The sequence below is a fragment of the Calonectris borealis genome, chromosome 8, assembly GCF_964195595.1.
Source record: "Calonectris borealis chromosome 8, bCalBor7.hap1.2, whole genome shotgun sequence".
Taxonomy (NCBI): domain Eukaryota; kingdom Metazoa; phylum Chordata; class Aves; order Procellariiformes; family Procellariidae; genus Calonectris; species Calonectris borealis.
Genome location: NC_134319.1, coordinates 37,623,860 through 37,650,749, shown reverse-complemented (window position 1 = coordinate 37,650,749; position 26,890 = coordinate 37,623,860).

The following is a 26,890-nucleotide window of genomic DNA, read 5'->3' as shown; positions in this document are numbered from 1 at the left end:
CTATTAAAAACACCTCTCTCCATTATTTGAAGGTATTGATTTCTACAACCTCTCCTTCATTCCACTTTCATGCTACAAATTCCTTAAAACTCTTCTTTTGCTATAACAGAGAAAGTATTAAATAGTATTGATAATAACTCAGGAATGAAGCAAAATTTGAAATCTTCAAAAAATCAATGTGAGATTTCCATTGGTGCTGGACTGCTTGCTTCTGGATACAAAAGTCAGTATTGCAATGTGCATTGTAAGTTGCTTTCTGACACAAACATAAGTTTTTGCCTTTTAATTCTGTGCTATTAGGGTAGTTTTACCCATGTTTTCTTCCCAAGAAATGAAAGATTTCTAACAAAAAGGGATTGGTTTTGGTGCAAAATTAAAATGTGTCTGTTTCTTAAAAGGCAGAAGTTTGCAGACGTTCACTATTATAAAACCTGAATAGATTACTCATTATAGACTATTTATTTGATTATTTTTAATGTTTATGATTAAATGCAACACTAAAAGAATCTTTGTTACTATTATCGGATGTGGCCACTACAATCATTTTCAAATAAATATCACAATTACCAGCAGTAATAATGCTCAAATTTCAACAATACGGTGAATCTGAATTTAATTAAAACTGTGAGGAAAAGTGGTGCCTATGTTTTTGGATATGTGCTTTCTAGCCAGTGCTATGTGTTAGCAAGTTTTCTGCAAACCCTTCAAAATGAAGCAATTCTCTTAGTAGCTGCTATTGCAATGAGAGGACTTGTTAACAGGAAGCAAAGAAGCAGTTTAATTTTTTATTTGCAGAATGATTTAGCAGAATCAGCTGCACTTAAAACATTAAATTAACCATCTGATAGAGCCCTGAGAAGATGGTCTGATTAGTTATTGTTGTCTGAGTATTGCCCAGATATGTAGTGGAGGAGAAAGAGAGAGCAAACCCCAGCTCGTTCCCTAGATATGTTCACAAAAAATCCGGGGGTTTCCATTGCATTTTGTGAAAACTTATTATTTCTTTGTCTGTGTTACGCTCGCTTGTGGAATCAGCCACCAGATCAGATTCCTGAGAGACCTACAGCAGGACATCTGCAGCCTAATCTAGACCTATCCTGAGCTAACCACGTGTGGTGGGTTAGCCTTGACTAACAGCCAAATGCCAACCCAGCCACTCATTCCCTTCCCTTACTCAACAGGACAGGGGAGAAAATAAGCTGAGAAAGCTCATGGGTTGAGATATATTGTATATTATATTGCCAAATAAAATAGATTTGGGTAGGGAGAAACAAAAAGACAAACAGTAAAACAACACATTTCCTCTCTCCTTTCCCAGACTCAGATTCACACCTTCATTCCAGACTCCTCCTCCATCCTCTGAACAGTACGGGAGGGAAGGGGATATTGCAGTCAGTACATAGCTGTTTGTCTCTGTCACTCATTTCCTCTCACACTTTTCCCGTTCTTTGTCTTGGGTTCTCCATGGGCTGTAGGTCCTGCCAGGACAATCTGCTCCAGGATGGTCTCTTCCATGGGCTGCAGGGAATATCTGCTTTGCCATGTAGTAGCTCCTCCTCCTTCTCTGACTTTGTCATACCCTTTGCTGTTTCATACTCTTTTTGTTCCCTCCTCCTCTTTTCGTCCAGTGTTTTTGCCCTTTCTTAAATATGTTTTCACAGAAGTTCCAGCAGCTTCACTGATGGGCTCAGCTGTGTCCTGCAGTGGGTCCTCTGCGGAGCCAGCTGGAAATGGCTGCGTCCAGCACAAGGTAGCGTCTCAGCTCTTTTCACAGAGACCCTCCTACAGCAAGAAATTGCAGTCAAATATTTAGGGAATTTAGGTATCTCCAGACATCAACTCAACAGAAGTTTTTTGGAATGCAATTTGGGCCTTAGGCACCCAAATTCTACCTAATTCTGGGTGAACACCTTTTTATGAATCTGACCCTAAATATGTCGCTCTGTTTCATGTAGTATGAAAATTGGCCCAAGACATATCTCAGTCACAAGAACTTTATTAAATCAACAGAAGATGCTGCTTTTTAAGAGGTAATAAAAGCTGGAAGATGGGGCGAAAAAAGAAAAAAAAAAGTGGACTGATGTTTAGGATGCTATGCATAGGCGTTTGATATTTTGAGCAAAACTGAAAAAAACCCCAGACAGATGAAGTAAGGGGAGAAAAGGAGTGTGGTTTTTTTCTGGACTCTTGTTCTTTTTCCTTCTTTCTCTGTTTCTTTTCTTTTTCCATAGTATAAATGATGATTGGGGGTTTCTTCTCTTTCTTTGGAGAAACCTCAACCCTTCTTAAACCATTGCCAACTCCTGAATGGAGATCATCAATGTCAAGGTGTTACCAGTTATCTTGAGGAGCTGTCTGCATCTGTGGGTCCTCCATATGTTTGGGCCTCATTTGTTTGCTACATGCAAAAAAGGAAAGGTTTACTAAGTAGAAATTTCTGCAACTGCTTCATTAGAAACCATTTTGGGTATAGGTAGAAAAGGCGATTTTATCAGTAGAACTGTCCTGCTGCTTTTCTTAGATGTCAGGATGCTGGTATAAAGTACCATGCCATCAGTCTTTCAGTATTGCTTATACCTGGTGCTCCTTCTGTTTTGCTCTGTAACATTCTTGAGCAATCTTATCCCTCCCTGACCCATGCTGCAATGGATAAATATTTAATTTAAATTATCACCAATTCGTGTACTTGGTCTGGACAGTCAGGAAATAGAAATACAAGAAATTATCCTTCACAGAATCTCTGTCACTCATAGCTACTTCCTTAAAGTATGACAGTTGCCAAAAGATTTGAACCCCTTGATTTCAGACATAAAGGGGGGTCAAGATAATAAACCATCTAAACTCATGACTACTTTTAAGTCTAGACATTACTGCAAGGTACCATTTATATGTCTATTTAGGGAGTATGTGGCTTTTCTATCCAGTTTGCCCAGAAAAAAAAAGTAGAACTATTGTAAGATTTTTTTTCTTCTCTTTATTCTCTTAAACCCCCCAAAATTTAGAGTACTGACAGCAGCAGTCACTTTGCTTTTTCTGAAGAATAAATCTACAGTGTTAGGTACAAAGAGCTATGGAAACACCCATGTCAGTGCCTGACATTTAAAAGAACAGAAAGATCCAAGAAATATATTTCATTGCTTTCCCTTGGTTAACACTCTAAAGTCAATGTTTCAAGACCATTAGAGAGTTATAATTTCCATTATCTCAACTGGAGTAGATTTCCAATGCAGTGAAATGTAACTTTTATTTTTTAAAGGTAACAGAATGATTTAACCAGATGTCTTACTCGCTAAAATAGATTATTATTCTTATGTGTAAGTGCAGAGTTGATTTTAAAAACTTAGAAAAGTGAAACAGAATAAGGTCTTTCTTAAGTCTTTAGGAAAAAAGTTAATAGGTGATGATTTTTCTTACCATAGATATGTCTAGGTATCCAATGAACATGCAAGATATTGAACCTACTTCTCTTATTTGTATGACACTAACTTTTATTAGGAAAGTGCTGAACTGGGTATACAATATTATATTTAACTGCTCCAAAACCTTGGCTCTGAAACTCCAAACTGTGGTGACATTTTTGCTTGTGGGAATATGCCAAAAATTTTTGGTTGATAGTTAAGAGGATTTACTTATTTGGCAACAACGCCTTAATAAAGACAAGAATGTACATGAAATTATAAATATTCTATATATGGATGCAATTCGGGGGAGAAAGAGTAGGAAGCACATTAAAATGTGCTTGTCACCCAAGTGCACAGAGTAAGTACAAGGTAAATTTAAAATAAACTGGTGATAAACTAGACTTGCATACAGGGGATTTACAGTTTTCCAGCAGTCTTCTTGCCTAGGCTGATAAACCTGCATTGCAGGCCCTTTTCACCATGATAAACTTGTTGAAAGGAAACCAATTCTATGATAAAGAGATTTAAGCAGACATGAGGAGCAGTTACCTAGTTAGAATGATATGCTGTAGAGCTTGATGAATGAAAAGCAAGCCGGCTGTGGCAGGTACCAGAAAGTGGAGGCACAAATGTACTTGGCTGGAGCCAAGTGTAGCTGATCTGATATCCTGAAAACATTATGTAGCCTAACACACTGGGCAGACCTTAGGAAGCCTTATACAAAGCCCTGGATTTGCTTGGGGGGCTTTGGGAGGTTTGGGGTGGTTTTTTTAGTTGTAAGGACATGCACCCTTTGCACTGGGAGTAATTTCAAACAGCTAAGTTTGGAAATCCAATCAGTAGACTCCAAGGTAAACCAAAGAAGAAGAAAACCATTTTATTTTTCATTCATTTAAAACTCTCAGTGAAACAATGCTGAGATTTACAGAAACACTGAGTGAGTGTGTATGTGTGTATATACTATTTCCAGTTTTTAAATACATATCCAGCCACATACTTCTTTTTTTCTTTTTTCATATAAGGTTAGAATATTATCACATTGTTTTCTAATAGTAGAGGATAGCAAATAATGTCTATTGAAAGGAAGGGCAAAATAGTTAAAGTCCAAAAAGTTTAGACACAAACAGAGTAGGTGGCACCAGTAGGAAAGAAAATGTTTAGTCTACTACTGACATAACTCATTTCATTTTTCCTTATTATTGTTTTTAGCTTTCCAGAAAAAAAAAACAAAAGAGCACAAGAAACAGAGTTTTGAGCTGATTTATATTTAGGTTAAGATCCAGGTGTAGAGATACAAATCAAATCTTACCACCAGCAAAGAATAAAGTCCAGGGACTCCCAGTAGACTGCCATGGATCTTATTCTAGAGCTGGAGCTTTTGCTCCCATTTCCAGTTTCATGTAACTGTTACTCCCTCCTAACACTGACTCTTTGAAGAGGCTTGTTATGTGGTATCTTGAGTCTGACTTCCTACTGACTTATCTAGTACTTTCTAAAATTTATTCTGTAAATTCTGAGGGCTGTCATCTCTGGCTCCTCAGCCTTAATGTGCTTTAGATTGTGACTTCCACAGATCTCAATGCAACGTCAATATTTGCATACTGACAGTAATTTTAAGGTGCAAAGAAGTTCTACAAGACTTGAGAGCTGATGTTGCTGATGGGATAAAATCAACTGTCTATATGTAGTTCTTCAGAAAAGGAATATAATGAGATTCTGGGACATCTTTGAATGGGAAGTGAAAAATACTATTTCTTCAAACTACTGAATAAAAAATATTATTACATTTATTATATCAATGCCCAGAGAAAACAACAAAATATAGCCTACTGTGTGTGGTGTTGGATGTAGACTTAGCAGAAACTAATCCTTGCTCTATAGAGTTTAAATTATAGGCTGGCCAGGTAAGAGGGAAAATTAAGTATTGTTATCCCAAAAACAGAGACTGGACTAGGGCTCAAGTAATTTGGAACCAGTTCTGCAAAGCTGAAATCCTGTGATGCTTGACTTTAAGCATGAAATCATCTCTGTGGAGAAAATGAGCATGCATAGCAAATGAAATTTTAGTTGTCTTGAAATCGCTGGAGGATTTGTCACCAACAAAGGCATGATAATAACCTGTTAATATAAATGTGAACATATGTCTCAGCAAGATCTGGGCCGGAGTTATTTACCAAAGGTCACAAAGCAGGCTGTGCCACCAAACTTGAGGTTTCATGATTATATTTTGAGTTTCTGTTCTGTCTGCCAAGACAGGTCAAGATTTGGGCTGTTCCTGTATTAAATGTATAACACAGAACTTAAAACAACACATGCAACCACTCATCCATGCACCCATGCAAGAAGACTTTTTATTAAAATTCATATTGCCTAATTTGAACTTACTTCTTTGTGCTTTACATTAAAATCAAGATTTACACCATAAATTATACATTAATGAATTCTGTTGCTTCAAAGCATGAAATAATCTTTTGAAGATAAATGTTTTTACAGAAGAAAGCATTTTTTCTATGTAGTTACGAGGTTATGGGGATGGAAGATTAGAAATATATTCCTTATTTAAATGTTGTAATATTCCCTTTTTTCAAAATCCTTCACAGTTGTTCATAAATAGCTATTAACAAATTAAAACCTGTTTCAAGAGTTGGAAATGAAAAGTTTAAAGAGAAAAGCAATAAATTGTAAAAAGAATAACACATGAATACAGGAATATTTGTTGTTCTTTTCTCCTGAACATGATTCCTCCTAAGCATAGACATGGTTTGGGACTTTGTCTTCCTCCTTCTGTTCTCCTGATGGCCCTGCTACGGAGTAGACTGCCTCATCCACTTCTTCCTCCTGTTCCCTCTTAGAAGAAGCTTCTTCATCCCTTGCTAAACAAGCTGACTTTCTCTTCCAGTATTTCTTCTTGTGTATGGGGGTGACTGATACTGGCATGGGTTGGTTCTCTGGTTTAGCTGCAGTGCCTGTCTCCGGGGCTGGAGTAGCCGCAGCGCCTGTTGGTTTGTTTTCCCTCTCTTCTCCCTGAGGGTGCTGCATAATACTGAGCCGTGTTTGGTAGATACTAACCAGGGCCCAGCACAGTGCGCTAAGTTGTGCCTCTTTGGAATAACCACAGCATTTTTTTCAAGCATTCTGTCACTTCTTCAGGATCCTGTAGTTGTTCGGGAGTGAAGTTCCCGACCACTGGAGGTGAGAAGTTCTCTAAGTACCTGCCTGTATTCTTGCCACCCATGACCATCTAGCTTCGGGGCAGATCTCTGGGTGATTTTTTTAAATAGTCGTTGAACTCTATTAAAAAAACGTATTCAGGAGACATAGCAATAGGAGCATGCTGGCTTGAAGAACCCAAGGATACTCAAAATTCTCGAAAGCTGGTGTAACTAGCCTAAAGGAGAAAGGGAAGGTGAAAGAACAGGGGAAAGCATCCTCCTCAGTCTTCCCCATAGATTGGTTCTCTGGGGAGAAAAGGTAAAGAGTGTCATTATTAATAATTTCCGAGAGATGGCGCCCGAGGTACGAAGATGACAGCAATACCAACTACAGATACCAAATTAGTTTTTTTTACCAATAATATTATTGTACCAGAAGCCGATACAGCAAAGTGATAATCCTGACCCATCTCCCAGAAGTGATAAACAGCACCGCAGGAAATACATACTGCAATTAAGGATTTACATAATATGACCACATGAACAAATAAAACAACATTGTGATCAGTGACTATTAAATGCTTATAACAAATTTATTTTAACACGCTCTGTCATTATCTCAAACCTTTGAGTCCCACATTGGGTGCCAAAAAGGACTGTCGTGGTTTAACCCCAGCCAGCAACTAAGCACCACACAGCCGCTCGCTCACTCCCCTCCGGTGGGATGGGGGAGAGAGTCAGAAGAGTAAAAGTGAGAGAACTCATGGGTTGAGATAAAGACATTTTAATAGGGAAAGCAAAAGTCACGCACGCAAGCAAAGCAAAATAAAGGATTCATTCACTACTTCCCATTGGTGTCCAGCCATCTCCAGGAAAGCAGGGGTTCATCATGCGTAATGGTGACTTGGGAAGACAAACACCATCATTCTGAACGTCCCCCCCTTCCTTCTTCTTCCCCCAGCTTTATATGCTGAGCATGACGTCATATGGTATGGAATATCCCTTTGGTCAGTTGGGATCAACTGTCCCAGCTGTGTCCCCTTCCAACTCCTTGCGCACCCCCAGCCTACTCGCTGCTGGGAGAGAAACAGAAAAGGCCTTGACTCTGTGTAAGTGCTGCTCAGCAGTAACAAAAACATCCCTGTTATCAACACTGTTTCCAGCACAAATCCAAAACATAGCCCCATACTAGCTTCTGTGAAGAAAATTAACTCTATCCCAGCCAAAACCATCACAATACATAAAACCAGAAGTGAACAAACACAATTAACTATGGCTATGTCTGATCTGTAGTAAAAATATTGTATTAGGAACATAGAATAAACAAAGCATAAATAAGTTTGGAAAGGTTTTTCATGTGTGCCATCTTTAGCTGAGTTTGAACAAGTTTTTCAGAGATCTATTGTGGGCTGGCCTGTGCTTTATTGCTTTATTTTATCCCAGTTGTTTGTGCGTGTCAGTGTTTGTGCATGTGTGTGTGCCTTTAATATTGACCAAGAGAAACATCATTACCTGAACTATACATGGATTTTCTTCTATACCTTCTTGACAAAAAGAGAGAGTTTTTCTAAGCCACACACAACGCACATAACATATTATCTTTATAAGAAACACAATGAAAATACATTTGCATAGAAAAAAACAACCGTAAGGACTGGTAAATTGGATGAGAAAAAAACCCCAACATTGTACACAGATTCAGGAAAATTTAAGTAAATTTAAGGAGCTGCTAAAAGAGCCCAACAAAAACAGTACAGGAAGTACAAACTCTCTGGATCTTTATGAGTGAGCTCATTGTGACAAGGACTTTTTCAATGTCTCAGTACAGTGTCTCACCAAAGCGGACCATAAACAGAGATGACACTATTTATTTCAAGGAAATTCAATTCTGAAATGGAATGAATAAAGGAAAAGGATCATACCGAGACACAAAACAAAAATACACTATTAAAAAAAAAAATGTATCTGAATTTCCTTGTCACTGGAACAGGAACATATTTCAGTAAGAGCAAGATAATATTCAAATAATCTAAGAGACACTAGTATGGAAAATGTGCAAAATCTCACAAAGCCAGTGAGATTTAAAATCTGTCTCTCTCTGTATCAAAGGCATATAAATTAGTGTAATGGAGAAAATAAAATAGCTAGTCTCAAATCAGCTAAGTATCTATGTGAAAAAGTAATGATCGCTAGAGCAACTGGATTAAGAACATCCTTAACTTCAAAGACCTGGAAAATGACAGTAAAGTCTCAAAACTTATAATCGTTTATTTTTATTATAGTAGCAATAGGCTCCAATGAACACTTAGAACAGAGAGGGTCTGCACCAAACACCTTGTAGTCTAGTCAGACATCCTGTATAGCTGTCAAAACAATGAAGGACCAATCTTGATTGGGATCTTGAAGTACTAATGTAATACAAACTCCATATATTAATAAACAAGGAGTGAAAGGGGACAGAAGGAGATAATTTATCCAAGACTGGCCATCAAAGCAATAGGGTACAAAATTCAAATTTTCTGATGCTCAGTCCAATGCCTCATTATTTAGATCTATGTTGTTCCTCTCCATATTGTACCATAAAACATAACCCTATGTAAAACATAACCCTAACCAGTAGCACTATAACAGAAATGTCTACAATACCTAATGATAAAATTTATCTAAAACTCAACCTCTGAGAAATTCCCCAATCACTGTTTTTTCTTATGTTATTCTTCTAGCCTGTTCCTCTCATATTTTTAGCAATCATGCAAGATTCTGTTATTCAAAATAATCTATAGTAATGGAAACCTTATATTGCAAACAAAATATATCCAATGGTATTTAATAGCTGTGCTATTAGCTCCTAGGCTTTGGTTCATCTGATGAACACAATACTACTCCAAAAGAGAGTACCAGGAGAACCCTGCCTTAGCTCTTACTGGCAGAGATCTTCAGCACGCACTGGTACACCCTGGAAATGCATAGTATTCAACCAGATGCTGTCTATGGAGGGCAGAAGACATCTGTGCCTGCTATGGTTTCTGTGTTGACTTTCTACAGTAGTCTGTAACGCAAGTATTTATAACCCAAGTATTTGTAATACAAGTAGTAGTAGAGAAGCAGTAGAGAAGAGAATTTTATTCCCCAAACTCCCTTCTTGCAATCGAGAGCCATCTGGCCTGAAGATCTACCAGTGTAAGTCAGGATGTCTCTGTCAACTGCTGGAGGAGACTGTGGGCTTGGGCATCAACTGAGATGCATTTGCACGTCTTTGTGTAAGTCTTTGCGTGGGAAGGCAAGGACTGTGTGTCTATGGCTACTGGAAGGATCCCCAGTGCGGTCTGTTTATGTGTGTGTCTGAATGAAGGGGGTCTGTACCAACAGTTGGAGTGGGGCAACACCCGTCAGGGTTCCTTATCTTCTGGTGTCAGCTGCTGGGGACACTGGGATCCAGGGAAAGCTACTGGTCAGAGAGAGGATCTGAGGCCAACTATCAGAGTGACTCACATTGTACATATGTATATATGTATTTCCACCAGTTGAAGTCCCTCCTGATCAGCCAGAGAGAGCAACAGGATGAGGTCATTGGTGCTGTTTGTGTTCATGTGAATGCTCAGAGTTTCTGCCTGTGTTGATTTGTGCGGCCAGCTGTGTGCGTATGTACAGCTGCACTGTATTCATGCGTGTGGGGGGGGTGTGCGCACACACGTGCCTGCTGGGAATCCATGCTCAGCCTCACTATTGGCAAATGGAGCTCTGGCAGCCTCGCCCCTGTCAGGCTGCTGGATTTCGGCAACCCCTAAAAATGTCCCTAACTGAAAGAGTATTCAGAGAAGAGTTTTAAAATAAACTTTTCAGGAATATTCATATTTCAGCCTGAATGAGCACTGTCAGGAAAAAAAAAAAAAAAGAATAGTTGGTAAATTAATTTGACTTTAAAATCAGGTGGTCAGGGTTGAATTCACAAGCCAACTGAAAGCTCCTGACTGACATCACTTGTAATCACTTTAAATGTTTTTTTCCCAGTGGACACAAGTAGTCTTTTCTTTTCAACTCCCAGTTCTGACCCTCTTTGCTGTTTTTTATGGTGTAAGGTATTACAGCCCCTCCTCTAAGAAAGGTCCAACTAGGCAGTGTTTAACACTAATAGGAAGTGGGACTTCACCACTGCAACGAGGAATATCAGTGCAACAAAAATGGGTGATTCATACTGTTTTCATTGGTAAACGGTTGTACATTGAAGGTTAGTTATTCAGGTTAAACACTGGTCAGAAATAATGTTGGACAGAAATTACTCTTCCTTATTGTACACACTTTGCGTTAATGCCTGTGCATCATATTATTTGAAACCTCTGAATTGTTACGGTTCCAATACTTTAAGTTTACAAATAAAGTGTTGTGGCAAATTCATCTTTCCTATTTATGTATAACAGATAGCATGCATCTTTGCCTTTCTCTGACATCAATAGAAAAGTTCCCATTGTTGGCTGACCTTAATTACCAATTTTGTCATATGTATTTTCATATGTGTCATATGTGTCCCCCCACAGTGCACCTGTACATACGCACACGGCTGGCCGCACACATCGACACAGGCAGAAACTCTGAGCATTCACATGAACACAAACAGCACCAATGGCCTCATCCTGTTGCTCAGGATGGGAAGTACGTATACACATATGTACAACGTTGAGTCCCTCTGACAGCTGGCCTCAGATCCTCAGACTGACTAGTTTCCCCAGCTGCTGGCACACCGGCTGGTTTTGGCTGGAATAGAGTTAATTTTCTTCACAGCAGCCTGTATGGTGCTATTTTTCAGATTTGTGCTGAAAACAGTCTTGATAACACAGGGATGTTTTAGTTATTGCTGAGCATTGCTTACACAGCACCAAGGCCTTTTCTGCTTCTCATGCTGCCCCACCAGTGAATTGTCTGGGGAAGCACAAGAATTTGGGAGGGTACACAGCCGGGACAGCTGACCCCAGCTGACCAAAGGGATATTCCATACCGTATGATGTTGTGCTTAGCAATAAAAGCTGCAGGGAATAGGGATGGAGGAGAGACATTTGTCTTCCCAAGTCACCATCATGTGTCATGAAGCCCTGCTTTCCTGGAGATGGCTGAACACCTGCTTGCTGATGGGATGTAGTGAATGAATTTATTATTTTGCTCTGCTTGTGCATGCAGCTTTTGCTTTACCTATTAAAAGGTCTTTATCTCAACCCATGAGTTTTCTCACTTTTACCCTTCAGATTCTCTCCCCCATCCCACCAGAGGGGAGTGAGCGAGCGGCTGGGTGGTGCTCAGCTGCCTGCCAGGGTTAACCCACAACACACAAAAATGCAAACAGGTCCGTCTGGCAGCAAGCAGGACCCTGTGGTCCCTCTGGTAGCCAGCTCCCCCTGGTCTCATCCTCAGGGACAGGCATACACTGGCACACACAGGCCCCTGGCACACTTATCTTACTTGCTTGCTAGTCCAGCATGATGTTTGCTAGCCATCACACACTGACATGTGCACCCTCACTCCCTCCAGTTGCTGTACGACAGGAACATGGGGCCTCCAAACCGAGGTACCAACTCACCTGCTGGACACAAATCCCCATAGAAGCACATGCACTCACAATACATGGTCCCATATCCAGGAAAATACTTAGAAACGGAGTTCAATGAGAATCATAGAATCACAGAATGGTTTAGGTTGGAAAGGACTTTTAAAGGTCATCGAGTTCAACCCCACTGCTGTGGGCAGGGTCATCTTCAACTAGATCAGGTTGCTCAGAGCCCCGTCTAGCCTGACCTTAAATGTTTCCAGGGATGGGGCATCTACCACCTCTCTGGGCAACCTGTGCCAGTGTTTCACCACCCTCATCGTAAAAAATTTCTTCCTTATAGCTAATCTAAATCTATCCTCTCTTAGTTTAAAACCGTTCCCCCTTGTCCTGTTGCAACAGGCCCTACTAAAAAGTCTACCCTCCATTTTTCTTATAAGCCCCCTTTAAGTACTGAAAGGTCGCAATAAGGTCTCCCCAGAGCCTTCTTTTCTCCAGGCTAAACAACCCCCAACTCTCTCAGACTTTCCTCATAGGGGAGGTCTTCTAGCCCCCTGATCATTTTTGTGGCCCTCCTCTGGACCCGCTCCAACAGGTCCATGTCTTTTCTGTGCTGAGGACTCCAGAGCTGGATGGAGTACTCCAGGTGGGGTCTCACCAGAGCAGAGTAGAGGGGCAGAATCACCTCCCTCCACCTGTGAGCACACATTGTCGGCTCATGCCCAGCTTTTCATCCACCAGTACCCCCAAGTCCTTCTCCTCAGGGCTGCTCTCAATCCCTTCATTCCCCAGCCTGTATTGATACCGGGCGTTGCCCCGACCCAGGTGCAGGACCTTGCACTTGGCCTTGTTGAACCTCATGAGGTTCACATGGGCCCACATCTCGAGCTTGTCCAGGTCCCTCTGGATGGCATCCCATCCCTCAGGCGTGTCAACCGCCCCACTCAACTTGGTGTTGTCTCAAACTTGCTGAGGGTGCACTTGATCCTGCTGACTATATCATTGGTGAAGATATTAAACAGTACCGGTCCCAAAATGGATCCCCTGAAGGACACCACTCGTCACTGATCTCCATCTGGACATTGAGCCTTTTACCACTACTCTCTGGATGCGACCATCCAACCAATTCCTTACCCACCAAACAGTCTATCCATCAGATCCTTATCTCTCCAATTTAGAAAGAAGGATGTTATGGGGGACCATGTCAAAGGCCTCACAGAAGTCCAGATAGATGACATCCGTAGCTCTTCCCTTTTCCACTGATGTAGTCACTCTCTCATAGGCCTAGAAGGCCACTAGGTTGGTCAGGCAAGACTTGCCCTTGGTGAAGCCATGCTGGCTGTCTTGAATCGCCTCCCTGTTCTCCATGCACCTCAGCATAGCTTCCAGGAAGACCTGTTCCATGATCTTCCCAGGCACAGAGGTTAGGCTGACAGGTCGGTAGTTCCCAGGGTCCTCCTTTCTACCCTTTTTAAAAATGGGTGCAATGTTTCCCTTTTTCCAGTCACCAGGGACTTCACCTGACTGTCATGACTTTTCAAATATCATGGAGAGTGGCTTGGCAACTACATCAGCCAATTCCCTCAGGACTCTGTGATGCATCTCGTCAAGTCCCATAGACTTATGTATGTTCAGGTTCCTCAGGTGGTCTCAAACCTGATCTTACAGTGGGAGGGACTTTGCTCCCTCAGTCTCTGTCTTGAGGTCCATCCACTCAAGAGGTGTGGGAAGAGAGATTGCCAGTGAAGACTGAGGCAAAAATGTTGTTGAGTACCTCAGCCTTCTCCTCGTCGGTTGTTACCAGTTTGACAGAATAAAGGACAAACTGTGTCACTCAGTAGCAAGGCATGGCCAGACAAACATACTGACCAGCAATCTTTTTACATGATTGGCACTTTTTACCCCCTCTTCCTTGTTTTCCATACTTTCCTCCCTAAACCACCCTCCTCCTTAACATCTCTTAATTTCTTGTGCAATCCTGAAATGTTCTTCCCCCTGAGAGAAGAGGCTAAGGGAATTTTAGTAGTTGAATGATAGATAGGATTAGAATTAGTAGAAGGAATTAGAATTGATAGAAGGATTGAATTAGTAGATAAAGTTTGATACTCTGTGAACTATTGTGCAAATTAACTGTGACTACTCACAAGGATAGTTCCTGATAAGCTTTGTTAACTATTGTGTGTAAATTAACTGTGACTCCTCACAAGGACAGTTCCTGATAAGAACTAAGAACTTGCCTTAACAGACCAGCTAAAACCAACCCTACGGTTTGGGCAAGAGCCAAGGAACAACTGAGCCTGCGCAAGAACAAAAGGTTACTAGCGGTGACGAAGAGGAACCACTAACCTTCATCCCCATGACCCCCGACGACCACCACCAGGAGACAATGCGCAAGCGCAGGTGGGAGGGGCTCATGGAAATAACGTCTTGGAACTCATTTTAATACAAAGCGGGGATAGGTCATGCATATGTATAGGCATATTGCGAAACTTTATGTATATACAACACTTCGCTGTATATATTTCTGGCAAGTACCATGTTGGGGCGCGCACGACTTTGGTGGGATTACCCCCCATGCTGCCCAGCACTGAATAAACATACCTACTTTACAATCTTATAGATTGTGGAGTCCGATTTCCGCAAGTCACCCCATATCCCATAATTAAGTCCTATACCCTCATGCAGTGACCCCCTGCTCAGTCTGTGAGGTGACCTGGGGAGCTGCTCCCAGTGACTCATTGTGACAGCTCCCTCCCTGGCCCACGGCCTGATGGCTCTCCTGGGACAGCCCTGGGAGGGCTAAAGCAGGGGTTTGTGCCTCTGGCAGGGCTATTGGGGTTCCCCACCCCCCCGTCATTTTGTCTTTGTGCTCCTTTGTGTGAGAGTGTGTGTGTGTGTGTGTGTCTGTGTGTGTGGAGGTGAACTTTGATGGGCTGCTGGCTCTCCTCTGATGGCCCTGGGAGTAGCTGGGTCAGGGTGTTATTTGTGTCTCCCCACCCACCATTGTTCCTTTGTGCTCCTTTATGTGTGTAGAGAAGCCTTTTATCACACAACTTAACGTGTGTGTAACTCACATATGCTGTATGCAGATATTTTATTTATGTACCAGCTGCTGTGCTATCTTCTACATTAGAATATGAGTATACCAAAAGTTTGTTTAGCCCAGTATGTTGCTTCCAGCCCACAGATGAGTGAGAACAGGGCAAACATACATCTTGTTTCTCTTAAAATTTTCAGTGTGTGAAAATATTCAGCTTAGAAACTTCCTACGTCATCACTTCATTCCATAATTTACAGATAACCTTAGTGTCAGATTTCTGATGAGTCCTCCACAAAGACGGATTTCATGGATCCCTCCTGTTTGTTCCATAGTGCACATGGATGCTAACTGTTCATTCAGCTTCCCTGTAATGATCTTCTCACTGTGCTTTTTATGGTGATCTTTGATTAGTCTCACATGCTCTGGCAGATTTTATCGTCCACATATTTTTTAAGAAGGACTTACTATTAATTTTGGTCTTCCTTTTTGTTTTGATTTTACTTTTTTTACTTACCAAATTATGCGTTATTTTGGCTAAAACTAGAAATTATTGGAAACCTAGAAATAAGTTTGCCACTCCAGTTTCTGGACCAATGAGATGCAGAAAACTCCTGAGAGAACAGAATATAAAGGGGTACTTGCTAATAAATTCCCTAACCAGTTCGGCTGAAGAACAAAATTACTCCTTAAATGTTTAGTGTAACAACTGTATATGAACAGTTCCCATGGCCTAAGAGTTTCCATGGCTTGGATGATAACTTCTTTTTTGGGGTGGGTTATTTTTTTAAATTATTTTCAATTAACTAATATCCCTCCGTTGGGATGAGGCTTAGAGGACAATTTTGAATTCAGCTTTATAATACATACTGTCAATTTCCTCTAAAAAATAATGCCTGTTTAAGAATTAAGAAAGCAATTAAAAAAGAACAAGTTGTTTTCACTTTGGTATCATCACTGTATAAGACATTAATTAAAGAAATATAAAAAAATCAGAGCAAGAAAATTGACCCAGAGTTTCACTGCTGAATAACCTTGGCATCTTCTGTCTTGTAATTATGAATGTATGTTTTTTTCCTAATAAATCATGTCTAAGCACACCATTGTCTATATTTTCCATTAAGTGTACTCATAGTAATATCTGTGATGAAATTGTTAAGGGATATTAAGACCAGCTGCTTACTTCAGCGACTCTGGTCCAGGACCCTCCTGCCCAGATGCTGGAGCCCAGCCGGGTTCCCGGGGACCCAGAGCTTCTGCCCCGGCTGAGGGATGCAGCTGCCGCTTTCCCCTTTGAAGGTTCAACCAGCAGTGAAGCTGAGCACGTGTCCCAGAGACGCACATAGACACACCTGTGTGTGCACAGGACACAGACACAGCCGGTCACAGAGGCTGTCACAGACAAGGTGCTGCCGTCACCAGCGCACACACACATGACCCACATCACACAGCAGCACTGACAGCCACTGGGGCCGGCAGAGACAGGAGGTCACCAGTGCAGGCACACACACGACACTCGGGGTTCACAAGCACACGCACACTTGCAGGTCCTCTCAGCACCAACATAGTCCCTCTGTCCCCCCAGGCCTCTGACCCACCACACAGGTCCCCGACTCGCTGGTTGGTCCAGCTTGAAGTTTGCTGGTGAATTCACACGCACATCCCATGCACACCCTGTCTGGGAGAGATACAGACCCTCACCCCACAGCAGCCGGCACCAGGCACATGGGCTGTGACCCGCGGTCCTGCTCCAGCCACCGGTGCTGAGCCTCTCACTCCCCTCTCTCACACTGGTCCCCCCAATAGCTGGTTTTGGGGACACACACTGTTCCCGCCCCCGTGGCTGGAGGTTAAGGACCCCTACTGGCTCCAGTGGCTGCACTGGGACCCCACTGGCTCCAGGGGTTGCACTGGGACCCCAGTGGCTCCAGTAGCTGATACCACAGGACAGGGGCACCTACAGTCCCAGTCTGCCTCCAGTAGCTGGCACCCAGTCCACTCATGCCGGTCCCCCCAGCAGCTGGCACTTGAGCCTTGGAGCACACACACATGCACACAGATAGATAGTGAGATTATGCAGAGAGATAGTTAAGAAAGGATTTAATAAGAAGATCTAGGATGACAGGACAGACTGTGGTGATCAGGCACAGGGCTCAGCCAGATGAGTGCACTGACCATCCCCGTCTTACACCCCACTGGCCCCTGTTATACCCCCTCCTGCCCACCCGCCTTGCTCCTTCCAGATCCCCTTCCCCTGCATGTCCACCGTGGGTTTGTACAGTTCTATCCACTCCTGCACCCCTCCCAGCCCATGACTGGGTCCCCCTCGTTCACAATAGCATCAGTGGCAAAGTCCAGGCTGATCTTCAGGAAGTGGTGCCTGTGATTTCTCCATCAGTGTGAGTGGCAAAGTTTGTTTCTCGTCATTGTCTCCGTGCTTTTTTCCTCACATCTGTGTCTCTGTATGTTTTGGTTTTGGTTTCCCCCTTTCTCCCTTAGTTTCCCAACAGACCAACGTGCCCTATCAGATAACCTCCCTGGAATAAACACTCTCACACTCGCACACACCCTCATCAATTAGTGTGACTGACCAGGTTTGGTTCTGCCTCCCTTATCATTTGTCAGTCAGGTTTGTGTTCCTGCATGTTCTTGTTTATGGCTTCGTCCTTTTCTTATTGTCCCTTTTTTTTTGCATTGAAAAAGGTCCTTGACCAGTTATCCTTAAGGGAACAGACACTGTCCTTCCATATAACCTTACAGAAATAACTGATTTAATTTAGAATTACAGTTTCTGTAAGTCTTTAAAAAATAGAGGGAATATTTCTCAAAGTACTTCTTGCATAATATTTCATATTGTTTTGCTATTGTAATTTTTTATTTGCCAGTGAAAGAGTGAAATTCAGCCATCTTCAGAGGATTGCGAAGTGAAGAACAGGCTGAGCACTTTAAGACAGAGAGTTTGGGATGGAATATGCTATTCAGTATTTTGAGATCAAGCTATACTTGTCCTCTGATTGGGACATTGGAATGTTGGTTATAAATTACTTTTTATATATTTTCCAATTTAATAATTCCTATTCACTGCTATTTTCCTTTTATACATAGCTATGAAAGATGTCAGTGGGCACCTTAGTTTCAGTAAATGAATGAAGTACTCCTAATGGTTCAATAGGTATTTAAGCGGTGAGGTTTCTTAATTTAAAAAAAACCCAAACACATGAACTTAGTCTAGCAAATATTGTCTTTAGGCTCAGCATTAAATTAGCAGAACATTTCTGGATTTTGTCTCCTTTCCTTCTTCAGCATACCATTATTAAGCCCCATGTTATTTAGGTATGTCTTTCTGTTGATTAATTTGCATTTAGTACCTGTCTTTATTGCTAAGTTTGACTACAGAGATTAGTAGAATAAAATGTTCCTTGGCAAATAAATGGCAGAACAAATTATTTTTAAAGTGCAATATTATAAATAAAGATGTAATTATTGTTTCCCTCTAGCACTGATTTTCTTCATTAGATCTTATTCTATTGTAGTTATTTTTCTTGATAAGAATGTGAGAATTTCCACGTGAATCAACCACAGGGTATTTGATCCTGTATTACATCTTCAGAAGTGATCAGAAACAAGCAATTAAAGCAAAGGAATAAGAAACAACCTATAAGCAGTGTTACATCCTCCCAGTTTTCTGGAAATCAGAGGTGTAGTGACATCCTGAGACAGTGTTTGCTGTTAAACCACGAAATTTAGAAGGTACCATCCTCCAAATGTACTTAAATCTGACCACTCTAAAGTAGATGAATTGTCTAGTATGCATTAATATATATTTGTATCCGTAAATAAGTATGCTATTTAATTTTTTTTTAATAGTTGAAGTTTTGATATTTGTTCTTGACAGAAATTATATTCTCAGAATTCTCAGTCAGCTCATATTTCTGCAGGTTCCAACCTTGCCTATTGAACCTGCCATGAGATGATGAAGAGAAATAGTTGGAATTATGCAGGTAATGCATTGCTCACTATTTAGGAAATGCTGCTGAGCAGTTTAAAGTCTAATGAGCAGATTTCATTAATAAAACACCAAAAAGAGATACGATATAGTCACAGTCACCTCACAGTAATGATTTCTTAGCCCAGGACTGAAGGGTTAAGACACAAGGACTTGTGCAACTCTTTAAGCAGTTACTTGATAACATATTTAATTAGATATGCATAAGCACAAAAATTATATTGCAGAAAGAGATTACATTCTGCTGGGCATGCTAATGTTAGATTAATAAGTCAAGTTATAATTATGTTAATTATATTAACTAGATGTTATATTATGTTAATTATATTAACTATATAGAAACTATCATTTTTCCATGTGCAATAGTTTGTCTTGAAAAAAAAAATCATAAACACAATTTTAACTTCTAAATAAAATAAAACTATTATTTCTTGTCTTGTAACTGGAAACCGTTTTGAAAAAGGCTGGTGAAATGAATAGGAGCTTTACCACATATTCTTAAAGAGCTTTGGATCAAACCCCAAGGCTCAAAAGAGTACATGAGTAAAATTAGTATTTGGTCTGAGAAACAGAGTCAATATACATACATGATGAGTAAAACTTATGTGCTAACTCTTTTTCAGACTGGGAAGTCGCGTACTGTTTTATGATAAAAAGACAGAAACAAATAACTCTCTTTTGAGGGTAGTTCTGTAAGTAAATATGTTGCAGGTATACTGATTTGAATTGGCCCCTCTCAGGAGGATGATCTGTTAAAGTTCATTGTAAATTTTTCAGAATTTATGCCATCAAGAAATCAATGAGCTACTTTATACTAGTTTCTTTTTTTGTTTATCAGTATCTCTAATAAACAATATTTCACTGTTTCTTGCAATGACTTGGTGTTATGGAATGCTCACATACATACATCTATATAAATTAAGAAATAGGTAATTATAAAGTTTGACTTGTAACAATTCATAATTGTAATGCTAAGCGAAACTTGATTTAATAGGTGCAGAATAGTTTCCAAAGTGTCATATAAATTAAATCTTTTTGATTGAGTGGTGCACTTAATTTTCCAGCAATAAAAATATCTTTTTATTTCAGTAATAAAATTTGACAGAATAATTACATTAAATATTTTATGGTGTTCTGAAACACTTTCATGGGGTATTATATTGAAAACATAGTACTGACAAGCTCATAGCAAAAACTATCTTTTCTTCTATCATTTACATGATAAATAAAAGGTCACAGAATGACATAGCAAGAGCTCAAACTCCCAACTGAGCAGAGAATAGTAAGTCCATTTTAAAGAGGCTTTCTAAGTCCAGAATGAATTTTGATTTTTTTCGGTGTAGGATTTCAGTTGAATATCAGGCATCATTGAAACCAATGGCAAAGCTCTTTACAAGCTTCAGTAAAGCTATAATTTCGATCTTCCTAATTGACATTTGACATATTTCAGTGCATTCGATTTCATTTCTCCATGACTAAACTCTTCTACATTTCATAGATACTGAATTCTTATTAGAAAGTACAATGCAATAGGAGCTTTCATCCTCCCCAGCACTTTATCAATGAACCCCACATTAGTAACCAACCTATGAGTTAAGAAAGTTGGCATATTTTAAATTTCTTAGACTTTCAATGTTTTGTTGGTCATTTTACCATAATTACATGAACAAATTCAAAAGAGAGATTTTGTCAATGCAAACTGTATGAACATACTTTAGCGTTAGTAATCTGTTATTTTACACTTTATTTGAACAGCAATTTCTTCTAAACAACATAGAGATTCTACCAATATTTGCATCTCACGGTAAGTCTTGCAATCCAGACAAGAGAGATTATTCTACGGATATTTTTCTGAAGATTAGATTTATGACTAGAGATATCCTGGGACTGTCTTTTACTGCATTTATGAGATTTAGGGAAATGGTGACTGGCAAGTTGGATCTGTCTCATGTTACCATGCTTCCATTTCCCCTTCTATCAAATCATCTTTCCATCTTGCATGTTCATTTTCATGCTATAGCTGTTATAATGGCCAGCTTCTGTTTTTAAAGTTCGCATGGTCTGGAGCCATGTAGAACCTTTTACCTCATCAGACGTCATGCAATGGATGGAGTTGAGCCTTGCCAGCATTCACTTGGAATTCCTTCAAAGGCACGCCAGGGTCCTCCAGAAGCAGTTTGCTAATAATTTAATTTAATAATAAAGGAAGAAGATCAGAATCTCCCTGATCAATGGGATTTAGTAACCTATAAAAACAGGAGAATCAACCAGAAGGCTGTTTATTAAAAGTTTGTGGTTTACAAAAAAATATTCAAGCTGAAATGCTTTCACTGAGGCTCCTATCTTATTTGTTTTAGTGCTTTCAAGGCATCAAAGAAGTTTTCATTAATCATAAATTGAACGACAAAGACTACATAGTATGTCTAAAAGCAGAATAAAAATAGAGTATTTTTGTTCTTCCTGTTGCCATAAATTAAATCTGTTGTAGCTGTTGTTTTCCACAAATCTCTGATTCATTTCCACAACCATTGCTCCTTTCATGCTTTAAAATGTGAAGTTCCTGACATGAATAACTTTAAAAGTTATCTAAAGTTTGTGGATGCTGCAAAGCTCTCGTCTGAGTGCTCTATAGCAAGCTCAAATACTTGTTCTGAAAAAAGCATGAAAAAATATGCGCAAGCTTGCCTTGCTAGTAGTCACATATATGCACAGCTAAGCACAGTAGCTTTGAAAAAAGTAAGAAGAGCAAATACATATTTCTCTCTTGTTTTCCTCTAGCATACAAAGACGAAGCCTAATTTTCTTTTTTCCTTTCTTCTTTTCCTTTTCCTATCGACATTTCATCTCTGAAAAAGTAACTACATGCTTTGGTCTGTGACCTTGGATCAGAACCTGGAGAAGGGATGCATATTTTAAGACATAATAAAAAGCTTCCTGAGAAAAGTAAAAGGAGTTGCTGTTCTTATGTTTTGAAAGATGAAACATTCAATGGATACTATGGTTTTCCAGTCGCTTGCAAGTTAATGACTGATAAAAACATATCTGTAATTAAGTTAAGTAAGTTCAGCTTCCTCTTAAACCAAGGAATGCCACAAATATGAAGACTTGATATTTTATTTTTCAGAACCACAAATCACAGAATGGTTGAGGTTGGAAGGGACCTCTGGAGGTCATCTGGTCCAACACACCTGCTCAAGCAGGGCCACCTAGACCCTGTTGCCCAGGACTGTGTCCAGATAAGGATGGAAACTCCACAACATCCCTGGGCAACCTGTTCCAGTGCTCGGTCACCCTCACAGTAAAAAAGTGTTTCCTGATATTCAGAGGCAACCTCCTGTGCTTCAGTACGAGCCCATTGCCTCTGCACTTATCACTGGGCAGTACTGAAAAGAGCCTGGCTCTGTCCTCTTTGCACCCTCTCTTCAGCTGTTTATATAGATTGATAAGATCCCCCTTGAGCCTTCTCTTCTCCAGGTTGAATAGTCCCAGCTCTCTCATATGTGAGGTGCTCCAGTCCTTTTATCATCCTTGTGGCCCTTCATTGAACTCTCTCCACTATGTCCATGTCTCTCTTGTACTGAGGAGTGCTGAATGGGACACAGCTCTGCAGGTGTGGCCTCACCGGTGCTGAGTAGAGCAGAACGATCCCCTCCCTCGACCTGCTGGCAATACTTTACCTAATGCAGCCCAGCATATCATTCACCTTCTTTGCTGCAAGGGCACATTGCTGGCTCGTGTTCAACTTGGTGTCCACCAGGACCCCCAGGTCCTTTTCTGCAAAGCTGCATTGTAGACAGTCAGTCCCCAGCATGTCCTGGTGCCTGGGGTTGTTCCTCCCCAGCTGCAGGACTTTGGGCTTCCCCCTGTTAAACGTCATGAGGTTCCTGTCAGCCCATTTCTCCAGCTTACAAAAGCATTACTTATGCAGACAATGATGATGTGCACTGTTTTATGAAATAAGATGCACTTTTATAAAAATGCAAGTTTTCATACTTGAATCATAAATTCCTGTGGGTAAAAAAAGAATCATTCCCACAGCTAAAAATTAAAAATTACATTATATTTTTTCTGTATGCCTATTAAGACATCTCTTAGTTGACCAGCTAAACCTCTGGGTTTATTCTATAAATCAGCATCACTATCCTCTCTCTCATTAACACCCTTCCACCTTTCTTCTGGGTTCAGCTGCCTGCGTACCAAGAATTGAAGGTTTGTCTCTGACATGTCCCAGTTGTGGAACCCCAAGCAGTTGTGACAATATCTATAAAAAGATTAGAAATGTAGAGACAGACAGAATTGTTGACATAGGATCATTAGGAGCACAGTGATTCGAAAAGGAGAACAACAACATGGATAGGTATAAAATCCTAGAAGGAAAAATTCAGGGAGAAGTATTCAGGCTTGTGAATCTATTTGGAGACTAGCCGTGTGTTGCTGGATCATAAGCTCAAGCCCTTGGTGCACATTGATGGAGCTGGTGGAGGATGTCATCTCAGCAGCACAAAGGACTCATTCACGAACCACAGGGCACACCTCATCCCCTCCTGACTAGTGCCTGCACAACGAGCAAAGTCTTCTGGGTCTTATCCTGAGTAATGAGTATGTTCATACTTAGGCTAATAGTTACTAAATCCTAGCTATCTTCTGAGTGTTAGCTAATAAATAAACATTTTTTATATAGTCATGCATATTCTGCCTCCTGAGTTTCTTTGTGCCTGGCTGAAGATGATGGAGCAAAACTAACCTAGAAAAATAAAGGCAAATGTTGTTAAGATCACACCAATTTTTAAAAATATTATGTTTTTCACCTTCATCCATGGTGTCAATGGCTCTCCTGGGCCAGCCATGGGAGAGGCCAGTGTCATATATGTCTGTATCTGGATATGAGCCTTTGATAAGCTGATGGCCCTCCTCTGTTGGCCCTGGGAGTAGCTAGGTCAAGTTATTTATTCAGGTTCATAGGCAGCAATGAAAAAGCAGAAGGAATAACCATTCAAGATATGCGTAGGATGCAAAGATGCAGATTTGGAGCTTGTCTGATGATCAAAAAAATGGAGAAGAGCTAGTATTCATAGCTGGTATATAACCCTGATCATAACTCTGGAATATAACCCTGATAATTTAGTTATGCCCAAGGAGGTATGAGAAGAAGTACAAAGTACACTTCATTTTCTAGAAACCAAAAGGAATGTGACGCTACTATTACAGCAAACTGGTAAGTACATGCTAAACTTGATTTGTGAAAGTACGTAAGCCTCTAAAAATGCAGGTAAAAACACCACAGGATTTTCAGTATTGTTCAGGCAGAATTAGAATTTCAATCAGTTAAGCATCTAGTTTGCTTAGCCAATCCTGTGATTTGTGTAACCATATTGCACCTGACTATTGTTTGGCCCGTGGAATACCTTTGAAAATCTGGCCTGCTACGACCACATATAAATTAGCTAAACTATAAGAAATCATTCATTTGTGAAGCAAACATGAACAGCTCACAGTGATAAACATTCATTTTTATGGGGATTACACAGGAGATTCAATAAGATTATGACAATATCAAATAATTGACACTAAAGTTATCCTTTCCACTATAGCTTTAATGTTGTCAGATAGCCTGGAATTATTAAATCCTGGTGATAAAAAGGTAAACTTCATAATACCAGGGAAAAACAAAACCAACCACCCAAACAAACAGATTAGTCTTTCATGCTATTTCTTTGCAACTTCTCTGCTATTTTCTATTTTCCAAGAAAACTCTTCTTCCAGGGAAAGAAATCCTGAATATAGGCAACTGGATTGGTATGAAATTTTCTTGCCATCAATGCAATAGCATTTTAGAAGTAGGTTGTGGCAAATCTATCTTTGACATAAGCCTGTTGAAATTAGTAGAATGACAAAAAGACAGATTTGGCCAAAGCTATTAGTTATTTCTTTAACCTTGTTCGTAGCTGTTCTCAGTATTATAAGTATAGCAAAACAAAATGAGTGCAGTCTTCAAGTGAAACAGGACTAGCATGATGCTGTTACATGTACTATAGTCCTTTTCTTCTTTTAATGAAATTAATATTAACTGGTAAACATGTGTTTGTCTATGCTACAAGGGTAGTCAACATGTCATGCATGATCTCTTGTAAGAAAAGGGTAAATATTTGGATAAGCACCATCATTAGCTGAATACAAAAGTGTGAATCATAATGCCACATCTTCTTATTGCAGGAAAAATCATTTGTGGGTTTAAATCCTGACCAATTCCAGTTAGGGGCATGAAGTAGGATGTTGCTATAATTAGTTTTCATAGCCTTTTTTTACAAGACTGGCCTTTTTGCTCTAGAGTCATGAGAGGAAGCTGGAAGGAAAACATTTAACAGTCACATTGCTAAAGGTTATATCTTGAAGCGCAGGTGTTGAAGGAAACTTAAGGCCAATTCAAAGTTTTGCTGCAGACTTTTTGTCACTCTCAGGTTACACAAACTATGTATGTTCCAGTTTTTATTACTGTACAATAACGATTGTATTTCTTCCAAACTCTACCTGCTAGCTCAATTTAACATATAAACTCTACAAGGCAGAGAATTCCGCTTGTGAACTATACCTATGCCAGTGAAGGAACTGGTCTGAGATGAGGTCTATGTGTATTATGTGATGCATACTCCCTACAAATAACAAATAGTAGGGAGACCTGTGAAATCTTTTAAAGGTTTCTTGTAAAGCAGCCTTCAAGTCAACCTTCACAGCTGTACTGAATAAACCTACTAGACTACTTCGATTCACATGCTGTTTTCCAGCCACCCTCTTTTGCTCCAATGCAGGCACATATGCATACATAAATAAGTACTGTTTGGTCTGTTCATGGCTCACTGCTTATTGAAATTTGACACTGATACTAATAAAGACAAAACACAAACTCAGTGTGTGGAACCTTATTGACCAGACAGCTAATTTTCCTTGTTTGACTAATATTTTTCCTCCAAAACAGATATAATTATTCAGGATTTGGGTAATACAAATATTCTAGCTTCCAAGACCATGGACTTACTAAGTAATAGGCTTTCTTTTGTTACCAAAGTGATGGATTGGAGTGCATTCACACTCTTTTACTAAACTGGTTTTAATTGTTATTCAGACAGAGGAGTTCACTTTAAGTGCAGGGAGTGCTTTGCTTTTAAAAATGAGCAGTAAATCCACAGTCAAGTGGTTAAACTTTTATGGGTTTTTTTTAAACAACTCACTGTGACAAATACAGCTTCTTGAACAGATGTCCCATTAGCAGCCATGAACAGAATCTTTCCTCATTAAAAGCTGCAGGCAGAGCAAATGCATTTGTAGGATGTTACCAGGAAATTGGCACAAATAATGTAAGAAATATATTGCTCAAAATTGTCTTAGAAGAGAAAAGGAAGGTTGCAACACTGGTCAAAAGTATTTCCTGGCAAAAAGAATGGTAAATAATTGTATGAACTTCATGAAGTAGTTGACTTTCAAATCATTGGTGATAGGAGAAAAACTGCCAGCAAAACTTTGACCCTGATATGGGGAGAGCAGACTTTGGGCTACCGAAGTAACCAGTTAGTAAGGTCCACTGGGAATCTGCTTTTGAAGGTATTTGGGTCTATGAATATTGGTCACTTTTTAAGAGCCACCTCTTATAAGTGCAGGAGTAGGCAATTCCAAAGTGTAGGAAGTCAGGCAAGTGAGGCAGAAAGCTGGCTTGGCTGAGCGGGGATCTTCTTCTAGAACTTAGGTGGAAAAGGCAAGTGTATG